The sequence below is a fragment of the Balaenoptera borealis genome (genome assembly GCF_965194805.1).
Source record: "Balaenoptera borealis genome assembly, chromosome: 12".
Taxonomy (NCBI): domain Eukaryota; kingdom Metazoa; phylum Chordata; class Mammalia; order Artiodactyla; family Balaenopteridae; genus Balaenoptera; species Balaenoptera borealis.
In genome coordinates, this window is record NC_138869.1 from 30549557 (window position 1) to 30563013 (window position 13457).

Sequence of the window (13457 nt, forward strand, 5' to 3'; positions counted from 1 at the left end):
GCCACTGTGTGAGGTCAGGAGAGAATTATAAGGTCCATTTTTTAAAGTAGGAAAAAAAAAAAAAAGTAGAAAATAGACTTCGCGAGGCTGAATTAGCCAAGCTAACATAGCTCATGAGGGGCTAAACAGGGATTGGAATTGAAGTTCCTTTAAAACTCATGCTGTTTCTACTGAGATCCTTTGCCTAAGATACAACCCTCGAATGAAGCTCCCCCAATCCATCATAAATAGGCCTGAGTGCATCCCCACCTCAACTCATACTCTTTCTCCCTTAGTCTGCTAAGCTTGCCGAAACTAGTAAACAACAACAAAACAACTGAGTTCTTTCTATGAATCAGAAATTGTGTTAAGGGCTTTATAAACATTACTTCATTAAATATTCACAAAACCCCCATGGGTTAGTAGTAGTGTTATTCTCATTTTAGAGATGATGGAATTGAGGGCCATGGAAGGGGAGTGCAGAGAATGAAGCCAGAGTTGAATTCAAAATAATCAGAAAAGAAGGAGGAGTCTTCAGCACCCTTAGCCATTCCACCATGTAGTTGATATGTCCCCTTCCTTCTCAATCCCTTTGGACTGGATCCCATGTATGAAGTGGTCTCCCAGCAACACAGATAGCCCATCTGTTTACTAATAAGATTTGCCAGAAAGGTCTGGAGTTGGGGGATGGGGGGAAGAGGAGGAGGGAGAGTAATTAATATTCAGGAGTTGGGGAGAAAGATGCAAATGAATAGTTTAGAGTCTGAAAAGGGGAGGCAGCAGGCCAAAACTGGGTAAGAAAGAGTGTCCAATGTAGATGCCCCCTGCCCATGGATTTTGTTGGAGAAAAACTAGAAAGTTAGTGAGTCAGAACTCCAAAGGGCTAGTTGCACCATCTGCAGCCAGCCAGTTTTGTTCCTACTGCTCTTCCTACATGCAGATAGAGTCTAAAACAATTAGAAACAAGTTGTTTCAAAAATAAGCCATTATGCAACTACAAATACTGTGTGTCCTGCAATTTTGGTATATGATTTTGTGTGTGAGGTTATTTAACGTCCTCAAGACCTCAGGTTTTTAAAAATCTGTCAAAGGGAGCCAACAACATTAATTTAGCTGGTTGTTATGAGGACTCGATGAGGTTTTGTAGATAAGGTATCTTGGGCAGAGTCTGGTACATCATAATCTCTCCATGTGTATTAGTTGAATTTCTGACTGCTAACACTTCTACAGAAGCAAAGGTGAAGGCTCAGAGGCCCACATTAGAGGTGTAGTTGATTGTGGCACCGTCTTGTCACTCTCTGCAGTGTCCCTCCACTATATATCCTTGCCCCTTTGAACTCAGGAGTTGCAATGTTACTTGCTTTGGCCAATGGTTGTGGGCAGAAGTGATGAATGCATTTCTGAGCGGAAGTTTTAAGCACCCCTTCATGATTTGCCATCTTGTTAATTTCCTTCTACTATGATGAATACAATGTACAATATTACACAGAGGCTGCACTCACAGCCTGGGTCTTGGCATAAGATTGATGTAGTGTAGAGCTGCAACTGGACCTTGATGGATGTGGAGCTGAGCAAGAAATGAAGTTGTAGTTGTAAGCAACTGAGATGTTAAAGTCTTTTGTTACTACAATGCAGCATAACCTAGGCTGATTGATACAAGGGTTCACACAGCTAGTAAGTAGCTGAACCAAGATTCCACCCTGTATGACTTCATTGTCCTTGAATCCTTCCTCTTTCCATTATTGTCAACTAGCTTATGCGGTATAACACCTCCTGCATATGTTTAATAATGATGATAATTATCATAATAGCTTATATCAATTTAGTTCTCGCTACATGCCAGCCACTGTGCTAGGTACTTTAAATACATCATCTAAGCATCACCGCCATCCCCTCTTTTATGGAGAGTATATCCAGGTTAGAAAGGCTAAGTAATGTGCCCAAGGTCATCTAAACATTTGTATCTCTATAGACAGAGAGATTGATTTATTTAAAAATACCACCCACTTGCATTTCATTTGAGCTGAGAACTTGGCGAGGATGAAGTGTGATGACTGAGCCTATTCCCCCAGGCCTGTCTTCACACCCAACATTCCTCCTTGCTAATATGGTGGCAAATTTTCCAAGTCCTCCAAACACCATGTGAAGGGAGCCAGAACTGTGGCAAATGGCAATGTAGTCGCTTAGACAACAATTGCACATTGTCAGAGGATGCTTCTCACGTTCCAGAAATGTATGAGCTGCCAACAGCTGCGTCACCAAAATAACCCAGAGTTCCATATCCCATTTGCAATGTTAAATACTTTGTAGACATTGGGGCTAGAACCTCTATATTCGGACCTGGAAATAACATTAGGTTCCTTTAAGAACTAGGTTGGGAGAAGTAGGAGGGATGATAAAACACTGCCACAATATTACTCTCAGTGACTGAGGGTGACCCCTTCTCTTCTGCCCCATGATGACGAAAGATAATTTCCCTCTTACAATAACAAATCTCTCGAAATGATTCAACAATCCTGTTAACATTGGTGGAGAGTAAATGATCCATTTTAGTGCCCTGTATTGATTATGTAAATCAAATAGCTTCCAAATTCTTCATTCGTGTTCAGCCAGGAACTTATAGTTTGGAAGATTTCCTTTGACATGTCAAGGCAATACATTCATTTGCTGCAGTGGTTTCAATAAAGGGCAACGTGGACCCTTCCCTCCCCCAAGAGACATTTGGCAATTATTGGAGACATTTGAGGTTGTCACAGCTGGGCGGGGTGGGTCGGTGCTACTGACACCTACTGGCATCTAGAGGGTAGAGGCCAATGATGTTGTTCAACATCCTACAATGCAGAAGACAGCTGCCCACAACGAAGAATCAAATGGAAAATGTCAGTAGTTGCCAAGGTCGAGAAACCTTGACTTATGCATTCGACAAGTAAGGACTGCCTGCTAATGTGTGTTAGTATTGCTTTGTAAACTATAAACAGCTTGACAAAATTCCTGAATTCACAGATCTTACCTTGTAGTGGGATATACCATAAGCCCAATTTGTTCAAGCTCCAATAGTTGATGACAAGAAAATAAACAAAATTCAAAAAACCATTTTGAATCTCAAAGAGGGTTAATCCGGAATCAAAACTACCAAAAACCAAAGTAGCAACCTGCTGTAGACAGACTTGAGTTATTCAGGCAAATTAAATCTCATTCTCAGGGAATAACATACCTGGGTTTAATCTTCCTATATCTCTTGTGGCAAAAAGGAAAAAGTAATTTAAAATTTTATCCATAGCAACTTAATACAGGAGGAAATACTACCCACACGTTATGATATTTAAAATACTGGAAGTACGTAATGAGTGAAAGTCATTCAAAATATTACATATTTCACCCTCTACTCATACTACTAACCTTATCTTTCCAAATCTTTTCTTAACTAGTGAGGGTGAAAGCAAAAGCCAGTAGCGTGTTTGTGTAATATTTATTTGTGTGTTTGGTTTGCATGGGGTCACTGGTACACAGGACAGGAGATGGTGTGGAAGTATTTTCATGATCTCTAATTTTACAATAAAGACAGCATTATCTCTCCACCCAATGATGAGGTAAAGCCATCTTTACTTACCTATGTTTCAGTCTTAAATGGCTTCAATAACATGTAAGGATGTGTGTTTTTTGTTTGGCTTAAAACTTCGTCACAAAATAAGATTCCATAGGCTTCCTATGGAATTTTTAGCATTCAAGTAGGATCATTCTTAATTAACTATCAGAACTGATATAAAATTTCAAGGGTGGTTGGCCAAGGTGAACTCGCATCACAAAATGCTTTTGCTATTTCTACTTCCATCTTTGTTTTAAACAAAAGTTATCTGTGTCAGTATGACCAGGCTTTAATACCTGCTCAATAGAGGACCAAAACTCATGTCAAAGGACTTACCATTGACCGCAGGGAATAATGGTAACAGTAATCATAATAATGACTCTTGCAATGTGTTAAGTAGTAAGTAGTTGCTAGACAGAATGCTAAGCACCCCTATAGGCATACCTCATTTAATATCCTCATCAACCATATAAGTATGTACTGCTGTTTCTTGTTCAGACAAGAAAACACAGGCTCAAAGAAATTTAAAAATCTCAGCTAAGCTTTTATGGATAGTAAACAGCAGAGTCATGATTTTTCTCCCACCCTCATAACTTTCCAAGAAAAAGAGGATGTGCAGTTTCCATTGCAAATCTGAAAAAGTCACAAGCTTTAGGCAAAAATATTTTTCTTGCTGAAACATAAACAAAATTCCTCTGCAGAAAGAAAGTAAAGATGGGCACCATTGTCTATTACTACTCTTATGACTACTACTACTGTTATTCCATGAACACAAGTAGAAAAATACCCTCTCCTCTCAAAGGCTCAATCATTCTAATTATTTTTGTCGTTCATCATTAGCTGTGTTTTCCAAAACGCTCATCATTTTTGACGTTCTCCTTGGATCACTCCCTTGTTTTCACAGACTCATGGATCACAACAGCACTGAGTTAATCTAACACCACTCACTGCAATTTTTGAATGAGGTAAATTCTTCTTCCCCAGGCAAGAGTCCAGCATAAAAGGTGGTGACACAAGTTCTGGAATCAGATTCACTGAGTTCATCATATGCTGGCTTGATCACTAACTAGGTGTGTGATCTTGAACAAGTAAGTCCCTTAAACTCTTGTCACTCAGTTTCCTTGTCTGTAAAATGGGCTTAATAACTATACCACCCACATCACTTTGTAAGAAAGAATAAAGGAGTTACAAGTTAAGCACTCAGAAGAATCTAATACAGAAAGCTGCTAAAAGGCCAAGAAACATGACCTACCCCAGTGGTAAGGAGATGGTCTATGATATTTGCACCCCAAGTAGTTATCACACAACCACTACTTACAATAAACACTTTAGAAAAATCATTTGTTTTCTTCTATTTCCTTTCTTCTTTTCAGAATTCATATTTCTTTTCCCCCAAAATACTGCTCTCTTTTTGGTTGGTAAGAATATTGAGTCATTCAAAACATTTTTAGGAGGGAGGCTTCCTGATACACCTCAAAAAATAACAGTTCAATATGAAAGTTTTTTTATTTCTTTAATGTTTATAACTAGAGCTTTGGCAGGGATTTTTATAATTTTCTTAAAAAATAGTTTTACTTGGCAGTGTTTGCAATCTCTAATAATTTTATTCTTGTTTTAAGAAACATTTATATATAAAAAACTTACAGATGGTGAAGATAGAAAAGATCAGATCGATTCTCTCATATCTTTAATAAAAGTATGTAATCCAAATTGTATTGCATCCTTTTAATTTTAATAAATTCTCCAGATGGTCTTTAGACCTTGTGTTGCAATATGACAAAATGGCTTTTGCATCTGCTCTGAACGAGGCAAAAGAAAACCTTACCCTGTACAGTGATTCTAAGAACACATTTACTTATTCCTTCCTAATCTAAACCTTTAAGTAAAAAAAAAATTAAGTCAAATATGAAACATTAGAAAATTGACTCTTTTGGTCCTTCATGGTCATATTCTCTGCTGGCCTAGGTTCTTTCACAGGGCTTGACAGCTGTGTGAGGACCCTGCTGGAGCCACTCACACAGAGAGAAGCACAAATCCAGAACCTAAAATTAGGTTTTACTAAATTATATTGCACTGCACTTTTACACCTGCTTGGCAAATAATACCCAGAAGAAAGGTACAATTACACAGGCTCTTTGCCAGAAATAGAAGACAGATTTAAAAAAAAATACTAAAAAAGAGAGAAGGAAGGAATCTAGAAAAAAAGGAAGACAGAAAGAGGGAGATGAGACAGAAAATGAAAGAATCCTTTCCCCAAACTATGGTCAGCAGTTATCATCAACCGCATCCCTGAAAGTTACTTCTATTGAGAGTTTGCTATGTGCCAGGCACTATGATAAGCTCCTTATAACACTATGAGTTAGTTATTATCCATATTTCACAAATAATGAAACTGAAGCATCGACAGATGAATCGCTTGCCCAAGTTCATACAACTAAATGCAAGTGAAGCCAAGTTTGAAGCCAGTAATTCTTGAGAGTTTGAACTTATTTTAATACCTTCTAATTATCCAAAGTCTAAAATATGCATCTCTCAGACCACAGCTGGAAACTGGAGATATTGATGAGCCTTTTATTTCGTTACCAAGCCCAATTACCTAATTAAATATTAGGAGGATGATCACCTACATTCTCAACTGTTTCTAATTGTGGTAAAGAACACATGGATATCCAGCCTCCCCAGCACCTTTTGTTGAAGAGATTATCCTTTCCCGATTATGTAATCTTGGCAATCTTGTCGAAGATCTGTTAAATGTAAATGCCTGTGTTTATTTCTGGGTTCTCTATTTTGTTCCATTGGTCTACGTCTGTCTTTATGTGGGTACCAACTATTTTAATTGCTGTAACTTTATAATGTATTTTGAAATCAGGAAGCATGATACCTTCAGATTTGTTCTTCTTTCTAAAGATTGTTTTGGTTATTTAAGGTCTTTGTGATTCCATATGCATTTTAAAATTTTTTTCTGTTTCTGTGGAAAATGCACTTGGGATTTAAATAGGGATTGCGTTGATTGTAGATTGATTGCTTTGGGTGCTATGGACATTTTTAACCTTATTAAGGATTCTAATCCATGAACACAGATGTCTTTCTGTTTATTTATGCCTTTGATTTCTTTCATCAGTGTTTGTAATTTTCACTGTAAAAGTCTTTTACCTCCTTGGTTAAGTTTATTCTTATATATTCCATGTTCTCAATCTTTATATGCTCTTTAGTTTCAGTCTTCCTAGTAATGATTTTTGGAACATCATTTGTTCTCAAGAAAAGCACTGTTCTCATTTATTTTTCAAGATATCCAAAGGATATCTTGTTTTACCTTAGTGTTATAGGACGTTAAATACTAATGAGGTGACATGAACATGCTTGATTAAAAAAATTAATTGAGCTACTAATTCATGAAAAGACATGGAGGAACCTTAAATGTATGTTTAAACATTGGAAGCCAATCTGAAAAGGCTGCATACTGTATGATTCCAGCTATATGACATTCTGGAAAAGGCAATACTATGGAGACAGGAAAAACAAGAGTGGTTTCCAGAGGTTAGGGTGGAGGGAGGGATGAATAGGTGGCGCACAGAGGATTTTTAAGGCAATGAAGACACTCTGAATGATACCATAATGATGGATACATGTCATACATTTTTCCAATCCCATCTAATATGCAACACCAAGAGTGACCATAATGTGAACTATGGACTTTGGGTGATTATGTTGTATCAGTGTAGCTTCATCAATTGTGAAAATTATACCACTCAGGTAGTGGAAGTTGATAACAGGGGAGGCTATGCTCATGGGAGTGGGGAGCAGGGGGTATATGAGAAATCGCTGTGCCTTCTGCTTAATTTTGCTGTGAACCTAAAACTGCTCTAAAAAATAATTTAATTTTAAAATATGATAGATCTAGCAATCCCAGGTTGATGTCTTGAAGTTAAAAAAAAATGTTAATCACTACTTAGTGCTGTTATTTCTCTAGCCAAGGACCTATTGAGCTCAATGGTAGAATAAGAAATGGAGCATGTTTATGAAAGTCTTCATTTAACGAAATGAGTGTTGGATGACTTTTTCCTTAGCATGGTTTAAATTAACCAAGAGAAAAATGTAATTTTCTCTGATGGCTTTTATCTCGCTATATAAAGATTAATTAAAGGTAATGTTTTTTGGTTTTATGTGTAAGTTGCACGTGTTTGTGCATATGGAGAGTTTATGGAGAGAAATACAAGCACATTAACACTTCTGGTAGCCTTTCTTCTCTTTATTTTACAGATATTTTAAGAGTAATACATATAAAATTTCAAATAATATAGAACTACTTAAGGTAGAAATCCCTCTTTTCTACCTGCTACTTTCATTGCCCAGAAGAATATACAATCTCCTGTATAGAGATATATGTGCATGTGTGTGTATATATAAGTGCATATATTAGATATATATGCATATATACACATAAAATATATGAATATATTTGCATATATTATGTGTGTATGTATGCATATATTATATATGTATATGTATATATCCCCCAAATATAATATACATGCACTATTATATATTTCAAATAGTATATATGCTATATTTTACAGAAATGAGATAATACCATATAGATTATTACATGGCCTACATTTTTCACTTTACATTTTATCACGGTGGGATCTTAGTTCCCCGACCAGGGATCGAACCTGCGTCCCCTGCATTGGACCACCAGGGAAGTCCCAGGCTTTCCATATTTTAAAAGCAGTTGTGTGAATACTCATTTCAACTTGAACCCTCACAACTACCTTTCCATGGTCAAGCATTTGTGAGGAAAATTCATCATTATCATTATTTTCTGTATTCATAAGCACATCATATCTTTATATTATTAGGAAAATAGAATTTATGCTTATATTATAATTGGTATAATATATATTGGGGATACTTAAATATATAAATGGATTCTTAGTCATTTATTTTTTATTTTTATTTTTTATAAATTTATTTATTTATTTGTTTTTATTTTTGGCTGTGTTGGGTCTTCGTTGCTGTGTGCGGGCTTCTCATTGTCGTGGCTTCTCTTGTCGCAGAGCACGGGCTCTAGGTGCGCAGGCTTCAGTAGTTGTGGCTCGTGGGCTCAGTAGTTGTGGCTTGCAGGCTCTAGAGCGCAGGCTCAGTAGTTGGGGCACACAGGCTTAGTTGCTCTGTGGCATATGGGATCCTCCCAGGCCAGGGATCAAACCTGTGTCCCCTGCATTGGCAGGCAGATTCTTAACCACTGCGCCACCAGGGAAGCCCTAGATTCTTAGTTATTTATTATCACTAAAGTTATTTAAAAAATATTTTTCACAAATATTTCATATAAGTAAAATTACCTAGAAATTGAAGATTGACACAGTGAAGACATTACAAAAAATAGTATATTTGGGGGACTCACTTTGAATGCTAAACAACTCCATTCAACTCCCCCATAAGAAAACAGGTTTGATATTAAGTTCTCTAAATTTTCAAAATATTCCATATTTTCCATGAATATTTTTATATAAACAGAAATGATCACAATCAAACACATGCCTTGTATGTATCAAGAATGGACTGATTGATGTGATCAACGATCTACAACATGAAGTGGGGATTTGCTCAATCCCCAGTCTTTCTGCTGCCTGGATGTCGTGTTATTATTGACTGGCACCTTCCTCTCTATAAAGGCTCTTTGGGAACTCTTTTGCCTCACATATGACTTGGCATGTAAAGTCACGTGTTAAATTCTGTGCTCATTTTGTCTGTTTGTTTGCATGAAGAATGATTATTCCATGGTGTGAAATAATGAATATTCAAGTGACAGGAAATCTGAATTTGTGAAACCATTTCTGAAATTCTTAACCATGTCAGAATATTTTTGTTGAAATGGATGATACTGAACAAATTGCCAGGTTTGGTTTTGTTTTGTTTCCCTTCCCTTGATCCTTTTAAACTGCATTTGATGGAGGCGGGGAAGGTCCCTGAGGCCTCTGAAACAAACCTCAGGCATGACTGGATTGCTCTCTTAATAAAATGTTAGATGGTCATTTAAAATAGTCTTGATTCTGAAATGTAGACTTCCCATTCCCATATAATCATCAAAATGGCAAAACTGAGTAGAAGTTTACTCATCTCCGATGCCCCAGGACCTAATGCAGGAAAGAAGCCTACACATGGTGGAGGATGGTGTGGTTTGCTTCTTCTTCCTTTTTCTGGCCCTTCCTCTTCCCCTTGTTAACATCTTCTGACAAAAACAAACAGAGGTCAGTGGAGCAGGAAGGCTCTTAGTTAACTGACATTGTTATAAATTGCTTTATTCTCTTTCAGCCTGAACGATTTTCTCTTCTTCAAAATGACACTCCCAGCTCCTGTTAGGGACCACTCACCTGGCCCCCCTTAAGCTGAGGCGTGTGCCCCTACCTTAGCTGGTCATGTCCTCCTTCTGCAGCTGCTTAGGAACCTGGCAGTCCCTTCAGGCACCCTTTTGTTGGGGTCTTATTGACAGTCCAGGAAAGCCCTATGACAGTGCCCTTAAGTGCGGCCCAGGATTGGTCCACGGGAAAAACGTATGAATCCTTTTTCCCAACAAACTTTGAGAGAGCACGTCCCCCACAGTTTCCACCACTGGCTTGGACTTCCCCACCATTACCTAACCCAGGATATTTGTCAGATGGGAGCCAGACATCAGCTCACTTTTTCCAACTGCCAGGGACACCCATTGAGCCCCAATTTTCAATGAGCTCAGTGCACTCCTGTAGGGTCATCTGTTCTTCAAGCAGCCTAGGAGAGCCCAGGGCCAAATCATGATTTTCTTGGACCCCGGGAAGTTTTGCTTTCATGGGCCCTTTCTCTACAGAAACATTGACAACTGTATTTTATGACTCTGTTGGTATAAGGATGAATGTAATCCAATCTGGATTGTTTCTTTTTTTCTACTGATTTTAAAAGAAATGAAACCATCTTCATGGTTCCTAGTCATTGTGCCTCTTGAGCAGAGTGGGGAAACCAGTCTCCATAGACGTAACCAGTATATAGAACAAGTGAGACTCAGGAGGTTGCTGTAACAAATACAACTTTATATTTGTTTTCTTCCTGTTAAACTACAGGGTACCAGGAACTCTGGTAACAAACACAACAGATACTTTTCAACATTTGAATGTAGCAGTTAAAAAAAAGTGATGTAAAGATAGAATAATAAGGCTAATGGTGCTTAAAAAAAAAGAAAAAGAAAAAAGAAATAACAAATGCTTGAATTTGTTTATGTGATAAATTCTCCTCTATTCCAGGCCACACCCCACTTGGGGGAATGTGGGCACATGTTTGGTTTGGTAAGGGGTAGCCATGTTTCAAACTGATAATGAGGATAGCAACGTCTTTGTTCACTTGGATGCAGGTCTGCCTGGTTTGAATCACTACAACATCTGCAAACATTGGCAAGGTTTGCTAGATTTTGTGATTCTAGGCCTCCATTTCTTCATTTGTAACAAAGGTTTAGAAGAGATGGTCTCTAAGGTGCCTGTTTCTCTGTAACAAGTAAAGGAAGCAAGGTAAAGTGTATTTTTAAATATAGATGAATCTGATTTAAATCCATTAAGTGGACATAGATTAGGACTAAATATTGTTTCTTGAAACAAATGAAACATCTCATTCATTCAACAATTGTTTATTGAGTGTCTCCTTAACACAAACACAATACTAAGTATTGGCATTACAAAAATGAATGCAACAGGCATTGTCCCAGCAGTGCAGATGGAGTGTGAACATCTGGTGATCAAATACATCATCTTGTTCTCCACATGTTAGTGTACTGAACATCATGGAAGCCAAGATTTTTATTACTGACTGAAAAATAAAAGCAGTGCTTACCTAAGGAGACAAAAGACCTGTATGCAGAAAACTATAAGACACTGATGAAAGAAATTAAAGATAATACAAACAGATGGAGAGATATACCATGTTCTTGGAATGGAAGAATCAACATTGTGAAAATAACTATACTACCCAAAGCACTCTACAGATTAATGCAATCCCTATCAAACTACCAATGGCATTTTTCACAGAACTAGAACAAAAAATTTCACAATTTGTATGGAAACACAAAAGACCCTGAATAGCCAAAGCAATCTTGAGAAAGAAAACGGAGCTGGAGGAATCAGGCTCCTGGACTTCAGACTATACTACAAAGCTACAGTCATCAAGACAGTATGGTACTGGCACAAAAACAGAAATATAGATCAATGGAACAGGATAGAAAGCCCAGAGATAAACCCACGCACCTATTGTCACCTTATTTTTGATAAAGGAGGCAAGAATATATAATGGAGAAAAGACAGCCTCTTCAATAAGTGGTGCTGGGAAAACTGGACAGCTACATGTAAAAGAATGAAATTAGAACACTCCCTAACACCATACACAAAAATAAACTCAAAATGTATTAAAGACCTAAATGTAAGGCCAGACACTATAAAACTCTTAGAGGAAAACATAGGCAGAACACTCTATGACATAAATCACAGCAAGATCCTTTTTGACCCACCTCCTAGAGAAATGGAAATAAAAACAAAAATAAACAAATGGGACCTAATGAAACTTAAAAACTTTTGCACAGCAAAGGAAACCATAAACAAGACTAAAAGACAACCCTCAGAATGGGAGAAAATATTTGCAAATGAAGCAACTGACAAAGGATTAATGTCCAAAATTTATAAGCAGCTCATGCAGCTCAATATCAAAAAAACAAACAACCCAAACCAAAAATGGGCAGAAGACCTAAATAGACATTTCTCCAAAGAAGATATACAGATTGCCAACAAACACATGAAAGGATGCTCAACATCACTAATCATCAGAGAAATGCAAATCAAAACTACAATGAGGTATCACCTCACACCAGTCAGAATGGCCATCATCAAAAAACCTACAAACAATAAATGCTGGAGAGGGTGTGGAGAAAAGGGAATCCTCTTGCACCGTTGGTGGGAATGTAAATTGATACAGCCACTATGGAGAACAGTATGGAGGTTCCTTAAAAAACTAAAAATAGAACTGCCATATGACCCAGCAATCCCTCTACTGGGCATATACCCTGAGAAAACCATAATTCAAAAAGAGTCATGTACCACAATGTTCATTGCAGGACTATTTACAATAGCCAGGACATGGAAGCAACCTTAAGTGTCCACTGACAGATGAATGGATAAAGAAGATGTGGCACATATATACAATGGACTATTACTCAGCCATAAAAAGAAATGAAATTGAGTTATTTGTAGTGAGGTGGATGGATCTAGAGACTGTGATACAGAGTGAAGTAAGTCAGAAAGAGAAAAACAAATATCATATGCTAACATATATATGGAATCTAAAAAAAAAAAAAAAAAGAAAATGGTTCTGAAGAACCTAGGGGCAGGACAGGAATAAAGACGCAGACATAGAGAATGAACTTGAGGACACAGGGAGGGGGAAGGGTAAGCTGGGACAAAGTGAGAGAGTGGCATGGACATATGTACACTACCAAATGTAAAATAGTCAGCTAGTGGGAAGCAGCCACATAGCACAGGGAGATCAGCTTGGTGCTTTGTGACCACCTAGAAGGGTGGGATAGGGAGGGTGGGAGGGAGATGCAAGAGGGAGGAGATATGGGGATATATGTATATGTATAGCTGATTCACTTTGTTATAAAGCAGACATGAACACACCATTGTAAAGCAATTATCCAATAAAGATGTAAAAAAACCCAAAAAACAACAAAAAAACAGTCCTTACATTGTTTCTCAGGGTTAAAGAGTTTTTGTTTTTTAAAAACAGAAAGCACACCTTTCGAAGTTAAAGAATGTCGTTGGAAACCAAACTGCCACTCTACGCTGAACACTTGAAAACACATTTATTTCTATGACTTTGCATG

The 13457-nt window shown here is 37.5% G+C and overlaps 1 protein-coding gene across 2 annotated transcripts in view; it reads left to right on the forward strand.

Moving 5' to 3' along the window:
- Positions 1 to 13457, forward strand: part of CADPS (calcium dependent secretion activator) — a 781950-nt gene that overhangs the window by 430 nt on the left and 768063 nt on the right. The window lies entirely within an intron of this gene.